Source organism: Ptychodera flava, chromosome 7 (assembly GCF_041260155.1).
Source record: "Ptychodera flava strain L36383 chromosome 7, AS_Pfla_20210202, whole genome shotgun sequence".
In the NCBI taxonomy this organism is placed as follows: Eukaryota; Metazoa; Hemichordata; class Enteropneusta; family Ptychoderidae; genus Ptychodera; species Ptychodera flava.
This window is the reverse complement of record NC_091934.1, coordinates 30304840-30315394: the sequence shown is the minus strand read 5'-3', so window position 1 is coordinate 30315394 and position 10555 is coordinate 30304840. Positions and strand designations below refer to the sequence as shown.

The 10555-nt window shown below is 36.6% G+C and overlaps 1 protein-coding gene across 1 annotated transcript in view; it reads left to right on the top strand.

Annotated features, from left to right (window-relative positions):
• The first annotated feature begins 676 nt into the window (after positions 1 to 676).
• Positions 677 to 10555, top strand: part of LOC139136432 (uncharacterized) — a 50986-nt gene continuing 41107 nt past the window's right edge. Inside the window, exons 1-2 of the mRNA XM_070704157.1 lie at positions 677 to 760; positions 1431 to 1490. The gene's annotated coding sequence lies outside the window, so the exon portion shown is untranslated. The remainder of the gene's footprint in view (positions 761 to 1430; positions 1491 to 10555) is intronic.

The window sequence follows — 10555 nt, the reverse complement described above, 5'->3', positions numbered from 1 at the left end:
GGCTATTCACACCTACATAGTTGAGGCATTTATGGACAAGACGGTGCGGTAACTGGCTGCCAGGTGACTCTACGAGAACTCATACTATCGACTTGACGTCAGACTCCAAACACTCTCAACAATGGACCATGCAAGTAAGGTGCTACGTATGCTTGGCGACCATTTACACGAACGTTTGTCCATGTAAACGGTAAGTTTCATTACTGTTATCAAGCCGAATATGTGAATCTAATTGGTGTTGTCTTAACAAGGTAAAGGCAAGAGTATCTGACGGGTTGTATTGTAACTTGTTTTGCTTGATAATATACATGGACTGCTGTAGTAATTGGGGATATTACTCGCGTTTTTTGACTACACGTCATACTTTCGCCTAGAATATTAGGCCTTGTGCTGGTGCCGAAAATAGCTTCATAGATCATATTGCAATGTTAGAATATCAAAATTGATATTATTGTTTCAGGCCAACAAAAGGTCTAATTTTTTTTATTCCGTCATTACAATATTACTTTTGGTTGAATATGGTCAGTCGAATGGCTCCTTCATATTACTTCAAGTACGGTTCAATTACTGATACTATTTATTAACTTTATGCTCAATTTTTATACCTCTAAACTAGCAATGTATTGTGAAATTGTTAGGACTCAAACTTGTGTAATAATTACAAATTTCAGCGATCGATGATGACGTGATCAATGGAAATGCCGAAAGGGTTGTCAAGGAAGCGCTAAAATGGCTGCCACCCGAAAGACAAATAATGAAGGTAGGGAATTGTAGACCGGGGTGACGTCACTGTGATTGTTCAGCCAATCACAAAATACAGAATGTAAACACACTTGTCAAACAAATATGCCTGTTATTTGAATAAATATATAGACTTAAGATTTTAAGATGAACGTCGACATGAAAAATAGTTCTCTTGTTCTGAATTAACCGGCATAATTTGTGAATGGTCATATACATTGTCTCTAGAAAAAATATATTATTCAATAATGTTGTAGTTAAAACGATGACTAAATTAAAGTAAAAAAGGTTCAATACTTAACAGATCCAAACTGGCCGATAGGAATATTTACTTGAACAGGCCCAATTTAAATGTGAAGGGATGTCTCTTTTATCATTTTTAATAGCGATGATGGCACTTTTATATACATATTTCTGATCTTTCCTGTCGATGCAAATGGTAATATTAGGTGTGAATGTCAATATGTACGGACTAATTCGAAATTTCAGGCTTGAACCAAGTCTAAATCAACCATATAGCTTCATGCAGTGTTTCCGCTGCAAACATGCACAATCGTGAGAGGAACAATTTTTTTACTGGAATAATCCTAATACTCAAAATATTCAACTTTTTCTAAATTATTGAATGCTTGTCACACTTAGCGCTACTTGTGTCTTTAACACATAATGAACAAATGGTCTTTTGTCAGGTTCCTACAGGTACGACACCGCTTGTGTTTAATTTCGTCAACAGTACGACTGCACAAAACGTAAGTAGTTTGACTTCATACAGCGTGATCACACTCAGCTTCCCTGCAGTAGATATGTTTTCAACCTTGTTTTATAGTAAAGCATAGCTGATTCCATACATTTACGGTCAATCTCTACTCATCTTTTAGTACATGGGTTACACCACGGGCGTACATTACTTGGAAAAGCTAAACCCCGATTAGCACTCCGGGGATGCGTTTGCAGACACTGGTGTTTTCTATCGTGCCAAATCTCCTAGTGTTTGCAATGGGCAAATCATGCATTATTGACAGACTTGGTAGATCGACCTAGATTTGGCCTAAATGTGGCCCAGTTGCCACATGAGTAAGGGCAAAATGTTAAAATGTCACTAAATAAACGAAAACAAACGATCTTTGGCTTCAAACATGTAAATAGTCTGTATAGGCGAACGACAGACTCACCTATTTTTCACACTTAATGTACTCACCTTACATACGGCCACATCATACGTCATTTGAAAGCTTATTATCGCAACTTCAAGAAAATTGACGATGTGGAGCTGCCAAGTAGGGCCATACCCCCCATTAGCATAATTCACACGGGTATTCAATTTGCATAAATGCGATATAAAATTAGAAATTTCATTGTTTACTACTCTAAACATACTTTTAAACTGTCGAGTGATATATCAAATGAAAGGTATTTGCATGTAGAATAAACCATGGATATCCAAAGAGATATTCAAATTGATTTCACTGAAATATTTTATTATTTAAATACAGAAATGGTGTAAAGTAACGTCATGAAAGTGTAAGCAATAGATCATGATGAGTTCTCTATGATTGTGTCATATGAATGATGAAGATATGACATCAGTAGGATTAGTTTATAACAATTAATATACAGCAAAGAAATAACATCATCAAACTCTCCTAAGTGTTCATCAGTTATTTACCAAGGCGACTGTTTCGGGGATTTGAAGCAATACGGTCAACTGCCTTGGCTCCCGGAGTAGTACTGACCAGGTACCACCTGGTACATTTATATATATATATATATATATATATATATATATATATATATATATATATATATATATATATATATATATATATATATATATATATATATATATATATATATATATATATATATTTATATATATATATATATATTAGTGCTGTTGCCTTGGTGACAACATTTCAAGAAAATATTGGCATACTTGAGTAACATTAAAAGGTTTTCATATGCTGTGAATGGGTACACTCTCTGACCTATAAAAACTATTCATCGGTATCGGATAATAATGCAGACTTAAAGAGCTCTTCATATGTTTTGAAACATTAGTAAACAAACAAAATATTAATTTTTCAGACCTCATTTCAGCTGTTTTTTCTCCGTGTTCTATGCACTTTTCGCACATCATAATGCATGTGGTTGCATTGATGCTGCTGTTAAAATTTTTAAAATACCGTTGTTCAAAAGGGGAAAATAACTTTTTTCACTACAAATATGAAATATTTCCTTAAACTACTTTGTATATCTCTTTGGATATCACTTTTGTTTTTTACATGCAAATACTTTTCATTTGATATATCACTCGATAGTTTAGAAGCATGTTTAGAATATTTAATGAATTTTCTAATTGTATATCGCATTTATGCAAATTGCTTACCGGTGTAAATTATGCAAATTTGGGGATACGGCCTTACTTGACATTCAACATTGTCAGTTTTCTTAAATAAAAGCTTTAAAATGACGTATGATATGGCTGTATGATGTGGCTGTATGTGATGAAATATTTATATTATTGTTTTTCAAAAGGCGTAAATATTATTTTCAATATAAATATGAAAACATTGCAGTGAAACTAATTTAAATATCTCTTTAGATATCTATTTCGTATTCTACATGCAAACACCTTCCCTTTGATACATCACTCGATAGTTTAAAAGTATGTTTAGAGTAGTGAACAATGAATTTGTAATTTTATATTTCATTCATGCAAATAAGATACTCTTGTAAATTAAGCAAATTAGGGGCTATGGCCGTACTTGACAGATCAACATTGTCAATTTTCATAACGGAGAGATAATATGCTTTCAAATGATGTATGATGTAGCTGTATGTGTTAAAATTTTTAAAATATTGATCTTCAAGAGAGGAAAGTAACAGTGATTTTTCTAATTTTATGTCGCACTTATGCAAATTGGGTACCCGTGTGAATTATGCAAATTAGGGGTATGGCCCTAATTGGCAGCTCAACATCGTCAATATTCTTAAAGTAGAGATACTAAGCTTTCAAACGACGTATGACGTGGCCGTATGTCACGTGGGTACATTAAACTCCTAAAATAAGGCCCTTTTTGTGGATTCGCCGCTCCCCAGTAGCTTTTGAAACATTTGCATCTCTGGTCTTATTCTCGCTCCATGTCGTCGCCATTCGTTTCATTATCATATTCAGGCACTTGCTTTCTGTTATCGGATGACAGCTGTCGTATTTTATCTTCTTGTCACAGAAGAGCCTTTTGCCTGACACATGGCTATCAAATATGTGAGTGATATGCAGTGAACAATAGGTCATTAATGTCAAAATAACATAGCGGATCTTTGTCGATATAACAGATGTGGACTTGCCCTTTCTAGTCGTCAAAAGTGTGAAACTCTCTTGAATTTTTGTCAAAGAATGGTATAGTCCTTTGATTTTCGACTAGTGTTTAAAAATTGACATTCAATATTGTATTGCTTTTTCTAGCATCATATATATCCGTTTATATCTCCGTCTTCATGTTGTATTAAGTTTATTTAGGCTGAGCAAGAAAACTTTGTCAGACTTTTGAATTTTGAGTCATAAATGTTTTTAAGTTTGGCTAAGTCAATGCACTTATCATAAAACAAATTTCAGTTAACCAATCTATACCCCTGGACGGACCATGTCACAGTAAATGACGTTACCCACAATTCACCTTGATTTGTATACAATGCAATTGCTCATAGAGTGAAATCATTCTTGTGGGTAACCTCCCCTACTGCGAACATGTTGTTGCTGTTGCAGCTGCTATTGATTATGCTGATGTTTTTGTGGAGGTTATTGTTGTTGTTGTTGTTGTTGTTGTTGTTGTTGTTGTTGTTGTCGACGTGCCGTTGTTGAATTTAAAGACTGGTTAAGCTGCTAGGGATGAAAAGAGTTCCCTGTACTTTGTATATGTTAATATTGCATATACTGATTATGTGGATGCAGTCATAATCACATGTTCTCATGGGTACTGATCAGCTTATGATGATTTTCGAAGATTTCAAACTCTTCTGGCGCATTTAGATGTCTTGTTGTGTGCGCTTCTGGTCAAGCTTATGTCTCGGCACAAGTTACGACTAAAGCCCTTTGACAATCATCTCCCTTCTGAATGAATTACATATCTCGTTTATTAAATTCAAGTGTACTTTCTTACATAATCCATCTTTACTCAAAATGAAATACACATGTATAGTAATATCACACTATATCTGATTCTGTTCAACGAATCGCTGACTGGTCATAATTTTTTGTAGTGACTGTGCTTTTCCTGGCCTTTCCCATTTGTTAGTAAATTTCAATCACTGATGAGAACATTTTGCACTCAAAACTTACCTTTTCTTCATTGCTGGTTCGAACAAACCTTATCTCCGTTAATACTGCTAATTTATATGAGTGAGTAGCAGACTGAAATTGGTGATCCTGCTATTGTTCTTTTGAGAAACATATACATTTTTCAAACGCTCCACACGTGAACAGTATTTTCCTACCAATATCTACAAATCTACAAGTTTTGCCGGATCGGAAAATTCTTATTTTCCTTTTGTAAGTCATAATGGCAAGTCCTTGAGACATATCGCCAAATTTTCTTTGGCAAAAAAGCCGAATTGCTACGTATCGTAAAAGTGTCTGAAGTAAATTGACAAGTGTGTTTGGCACCTACGACCTATGTTGATGGATTTTTGGGCAGTCTAGTGATCGTATCATCGAGTTTTGGCACTGACCGAGACAATATTCTGGGAATATGTCTATTTTGAATTTTGGTTTAGTAATGCATTTCGTTTTAACCAACAATGAGTGGTAGATTGAGTCTGTTTTCGAAATTTTCGACCACGGCGCCACTTCATTGGTTACAACTAAGTGAAAACCATTTATTGAAGTCTGGATTTACATCCTTCTCCAGTATTCAAAGTTTCAGTGCACATGGATGAATTTTTGTTCTGCTATTTGTCACTTTATTGCTGTATTATTCACTCTCCTGTATTGTATATTTTTCAAAGTTCACCTCGCTAACGTGCATTTTACCTAAATGACGTCACCAATGGTCAAGGTACCATCTGCCACTTCTCTATGCTACATGTATATGGCCAGCGTCGGATGACCTTGGTATAGTCTGCTGACTATGTATTCAGGCAATAATATATAGTAGCATTTGACAAAGCTTTATTTCCATTCATCACTCTCATTGACTGTTAGGCAAATGTTGTAGGGTATTTGCTATGGTTCTCCTGGTACCGGAATAATCGTGTTCAATGGTGACTCCATTTCTACTCGTGAAGACAAATCTTATGCTGGCTCTTTCAATTATATTTAGACAGAAGGTGATAATTGAATGCTAAAATTCCTCCTAGTCTGTAACAGATAGTGGTATCCCCTGATCAACAACCGTTTCACGAGACTTCAAAAAATACTGCCCAGTGTATACAAATGATTGCGTCATCATTAATGCCATGTCTTGCGTCACAGTCCTATATATTCCCTTTCGAGGTTAGGTGACAGATACAGCTTTTAGGGACCCTTCAGTAATTACAGGGGGTGGGCCGGGGGAATTTCGCGCACACCTGTACCGTAAAATGTGACCCTCCCCCCTATCCTACTGTCTGAAATGTGACCCTCCCCTTTTCTGTCATATGATTCTAAAACTTGACCCTCCCCCGACCACTGCAGTATTCTCCCCAGGAATAACTAAAACAGTATCAGCTAATTTACATAACAATTGATTCAATTGTTATGTTATGGACAAATTACAGAGGGGAGGGCTGGTGTTTTTGGAGGGACAGCCGCATGAATTTTTGAAGAGATATGGTATTTCATACATTTGAGGGAGGGTCACCATATATTGTGCAACTATAAGAAGGCAAGATGTGGCTGATTTAGTGCTTCATCCAAAAATATCAAATCATAATACATGGAGTCTATCAAAACATGCTATATCTGTATATTATATATGTTTGATAATGTATTTAAATGTACTTTGCTTGAATTTGTGTACAAAAAATTGATTTCTGAATTTCATCTAAAAAGTTGTTCACTATGCATGGTGTCTATGATGAAATTATGAATAGTTTTTTCCAATACAAAAATAGGTAAATCTTTGCATTTGTGTACTCTTGATTATTGATATTAATGTTCTTGATTAGACTAGAGTGGTTACAAGTCTATGGTTGTGTAAGAAATTTGATTTTGGAATTTCACTGAAATGTTGATTCACTATGCATAGCGGTCTATGATAAAACTATGAATAATTTTTTTCAGTGCAAAATTAGATTAATCTGTGCATTAATGTATGCTTGATTATTCACATTATTGTTCTTGATTAGATTAGAGTGGTTACAAGTCCGTGATTTTGCAAGAAATTTGATTTTGGAATTGCACTGAAATGTTGATTCACTATGCAAAGCAGTCTATGATGAAACTTTGAATAATTTTTTTCAGTAAAAAATTAGATAAATCTGATTATTCACATTATTGTTCTTGATTAGACTAGAGTGGTTACAAGTCCATGGTCGTGTAAGAAATTTGATTTTGGAATTTCACCGAAATGTCAGTTCACAATGCATGTCAAAAGTGACCCTCCCCCAATATAGGTTTATAAAAAGTGACCCTCCCCTTGAAATGTTTTCTAAAAAGTGACCCTCCCCCCAATTCCCCCGGCCAACCCCCACCTGTAATTACTGACGGCTCCCTTAGCAAAACACGTTCGAGTTTGTCAAAGTGCTCCTCATATTACAAGTACTGGTCGACGCTTCCTTCGGAGAGGTGTAATGAGTGGACCCTTAGAGGTGTTTGACACATGGTGAGGTGGCTCCAAAAAAGATTGTTGTATCACTACTTTCAACAATCTGTTGATCTAGCCAATATTTGTGTCATGATTTGTAGCATGAATACAGTAGACTTTAAAAATCCAAAAAATAAATCGGAAAGTTACAAAGTGTACATACTTTGAGCTTATTTTCTTCCTACTTATCACGTCAATTGCTTAAAATTGAAATTATCTTTTGTGCGTCCTTGATTTAAGTCAACATCGTTAGAGAACAATTAACCTAGCATGGCAAAATAGCATCAGGTGCTAACGCCTATAGTTGGCTTTCTTTCGCATATTGGGCTATACTGAGACGTCTTCTCATAATTTTCTCCCCATAGAAATTGTTTACCTGCTTTGTAGTCGGCCACACCACAGAACTAGTACTTACAGACTTGTCCTCCGATTTTAAGTATGTTAAATCATGGAAATACAGAACAAATACACCCGACCCCAGTAGCTGCATTGCATGGCTTCAGGATGCAGGCGTTGGCACATGATTGCATAATTGCAGGACAGCAGAATTTATGGTCTTAGGTGGCGTGGTATACTGGATTGGTCTAGATCGGCCTTTGGTGTCAGAGTTTGTAGAATCCTCTCATCTGTAAACGAGAAACCAAGTCAGCAATTTCGTTATTGGTGCCACGTACATGGAAAAGGTACAACCTTAATATTTGGATGCAGCAAAGAATGTGCGTCTGACCAGACACATCATCAGGAGGTAGTATGATGTGCCTTACTTGTATATATATATTGACCTCTAATGCTTTGTCACAATGAAAGTGGATGCGTCTTCAATGCTACAGGTGCCCTAGAGTTGACATACCAAGTGATAGATTCATCTCTTGTCCTTCAATGGTTTTGCGTTCTACAGACTCAGAGATTACGTGATGGCGGAACAAACAAGGCAACGTGTGTAGTGATGCGTATGGAAATAAACGTACACATATGCACGTTTGTGCACGTAGGGGAGTGTTAGGTCCAGGTAAGGTTGAATGAGAAATCATTGTAGTACGCGCGACAGAACTAGCAGCATCTCTGAACAACCCAAGATCATGTGATGTAGACTATGTTGTATCGAGGAAGGCTGCCATTCCAGTTAGGCAGGAAGTCGAGTCACCACTGTGAATCAAGACGGAAGTCATTGTTCAAAATGATGGTGTCAATTATTGTCAATTGGCTGATGTGCTATGATCGATCCTTCGGCGGACAAGATTTTGCCATGCACGCAAAAGTCAATATAGGACAACATTAGTTGAAGTTTCGTGCATCTTCTTTTCATGTTTTATGTTGTTTTAGCTGTTGGAAGTCTTTGAGCTTGTCATTTAGGAGTTGTATGACCATCTTGAATGTATTTCGTTTGTTATTTCTTGTCTGGTGTTGATACAGTTCTGCTGCGAACTTATGAAGTCGTAATCGATCATCTCTGGCTTGATTAATTATGTCCTCGAGAGGAATATGGCTTAGCCGATCGTGTTGTTCGCATTTTTGTTTTAGATTTTGGTTGGATGTTGATCTGAGGTGGATGTCAAAACAGATGGAACAGGTGTGAACACGTCTTTGGTGACATTGGCTTCGACATTTCCACCAATTTAATTGTCGGCACACGTAGGTGTGCACTGGGCAGGTTGCTGGAGTTTTACTGGATCCAAGGCATGGAAACGTCGTAGTAGAAGGGTTACTGTGAGAAAAAGTCACACTTTAGATATTAACACTCACACTAAGTGTTTTGACTGCAGGTATGGAATTTAAAAATTGCGAGACTAGGTTGTTTTTTGAAATATGTGAAGTTCAAATTCGAATATCATAAGCTTCACGGATACTGATGGGGAAAGAGCTAAGTAAGATGGAATTGTTTGTATATATCTAAGTCATACCCTTTTACTGTGTGTCTCTGCCTTGGAAGTTGTGTATTTATTGTAGCTGTATAGGGGTAAGCCTGTAATGTTGCAGAGAACTATGACCGTTATCCAAAACTGTCAGTGTTCTTCCGTTTTATATTCACAACGTGGCAACTCCAGGGTGTTCGTGGTAAAAAGAGTGTGGGTTTTTAATGAAGAGAAATACATTTTGGCAAGTTCAATGAACTCACCTAGGCTGCTAGGATAGGCTGATATGTTAGAGATTCAGGTGTGATACGGTTATAAGTATGATCTTCTTCACTGGATGAAGGGAAGAAGTAGTATTTATATCTAGCCCAACCACGTTGACCATGGAGGCGACCTTGATTGCTTTGAGGTTTGCATCACCACAATAGCTGACGCAATTTAAGACATGAGCTGAGGTCATTGAGAATCACGTTCTCGTGGACAGTAGTTAGAATGGATGGACGATTTGAATGCCTTCTAGAAGCCCTCTTGTTTGGGAAGAACGAATGAGAGTACACACTTAGTGTGAGTAGAGGACTAGTGCGCAGGTTTGGTTTTGCCAGTGAGCTACACTAAAAGCAAAACATAATCGAATGACTGGTTGGCATGTGTTTGCAATTTCGACGGTTGCTGACAGGAAAAGTCCGTAAATCTCAAGGGTGAAAAAAGTTAAGATGGACTATGAAAAAATAAAGAAAAATTACATTAACAGCTTTCGTAACGCTCAATATATAAGGTGAAGGTAAAGTATTGCATATGAAAGTACAGGGCAAGCTTTGAGATACACGGCAGTAACGGGGCAAACTTCAAAAAGCCAATTCTTTCATTAACATAATATCAATGCAAAAAAGATAGATTACGTTAAAACATGAAATCATAATATTGAAACGCGTCTCACCATGCAATATGGCTTAAATGGGTAATGTTTTAGGGGGAAAGGGTAAAATTTATTCATTTGCCCATAAAAATCCTATCAAACCACATCAACATCTGAACTGTAGACCCTTGAGCGCTCGCAGCTCTACTGCTAAAACCACACTTCTATGTTTCAGTGATTTTGCCATTTTGTTGTGTCCAAGCCAGCTGCTGCAACAATACAAAAATCGTTTTTAGTCCCCGCGGATGAAGTCCGGCGGGGAC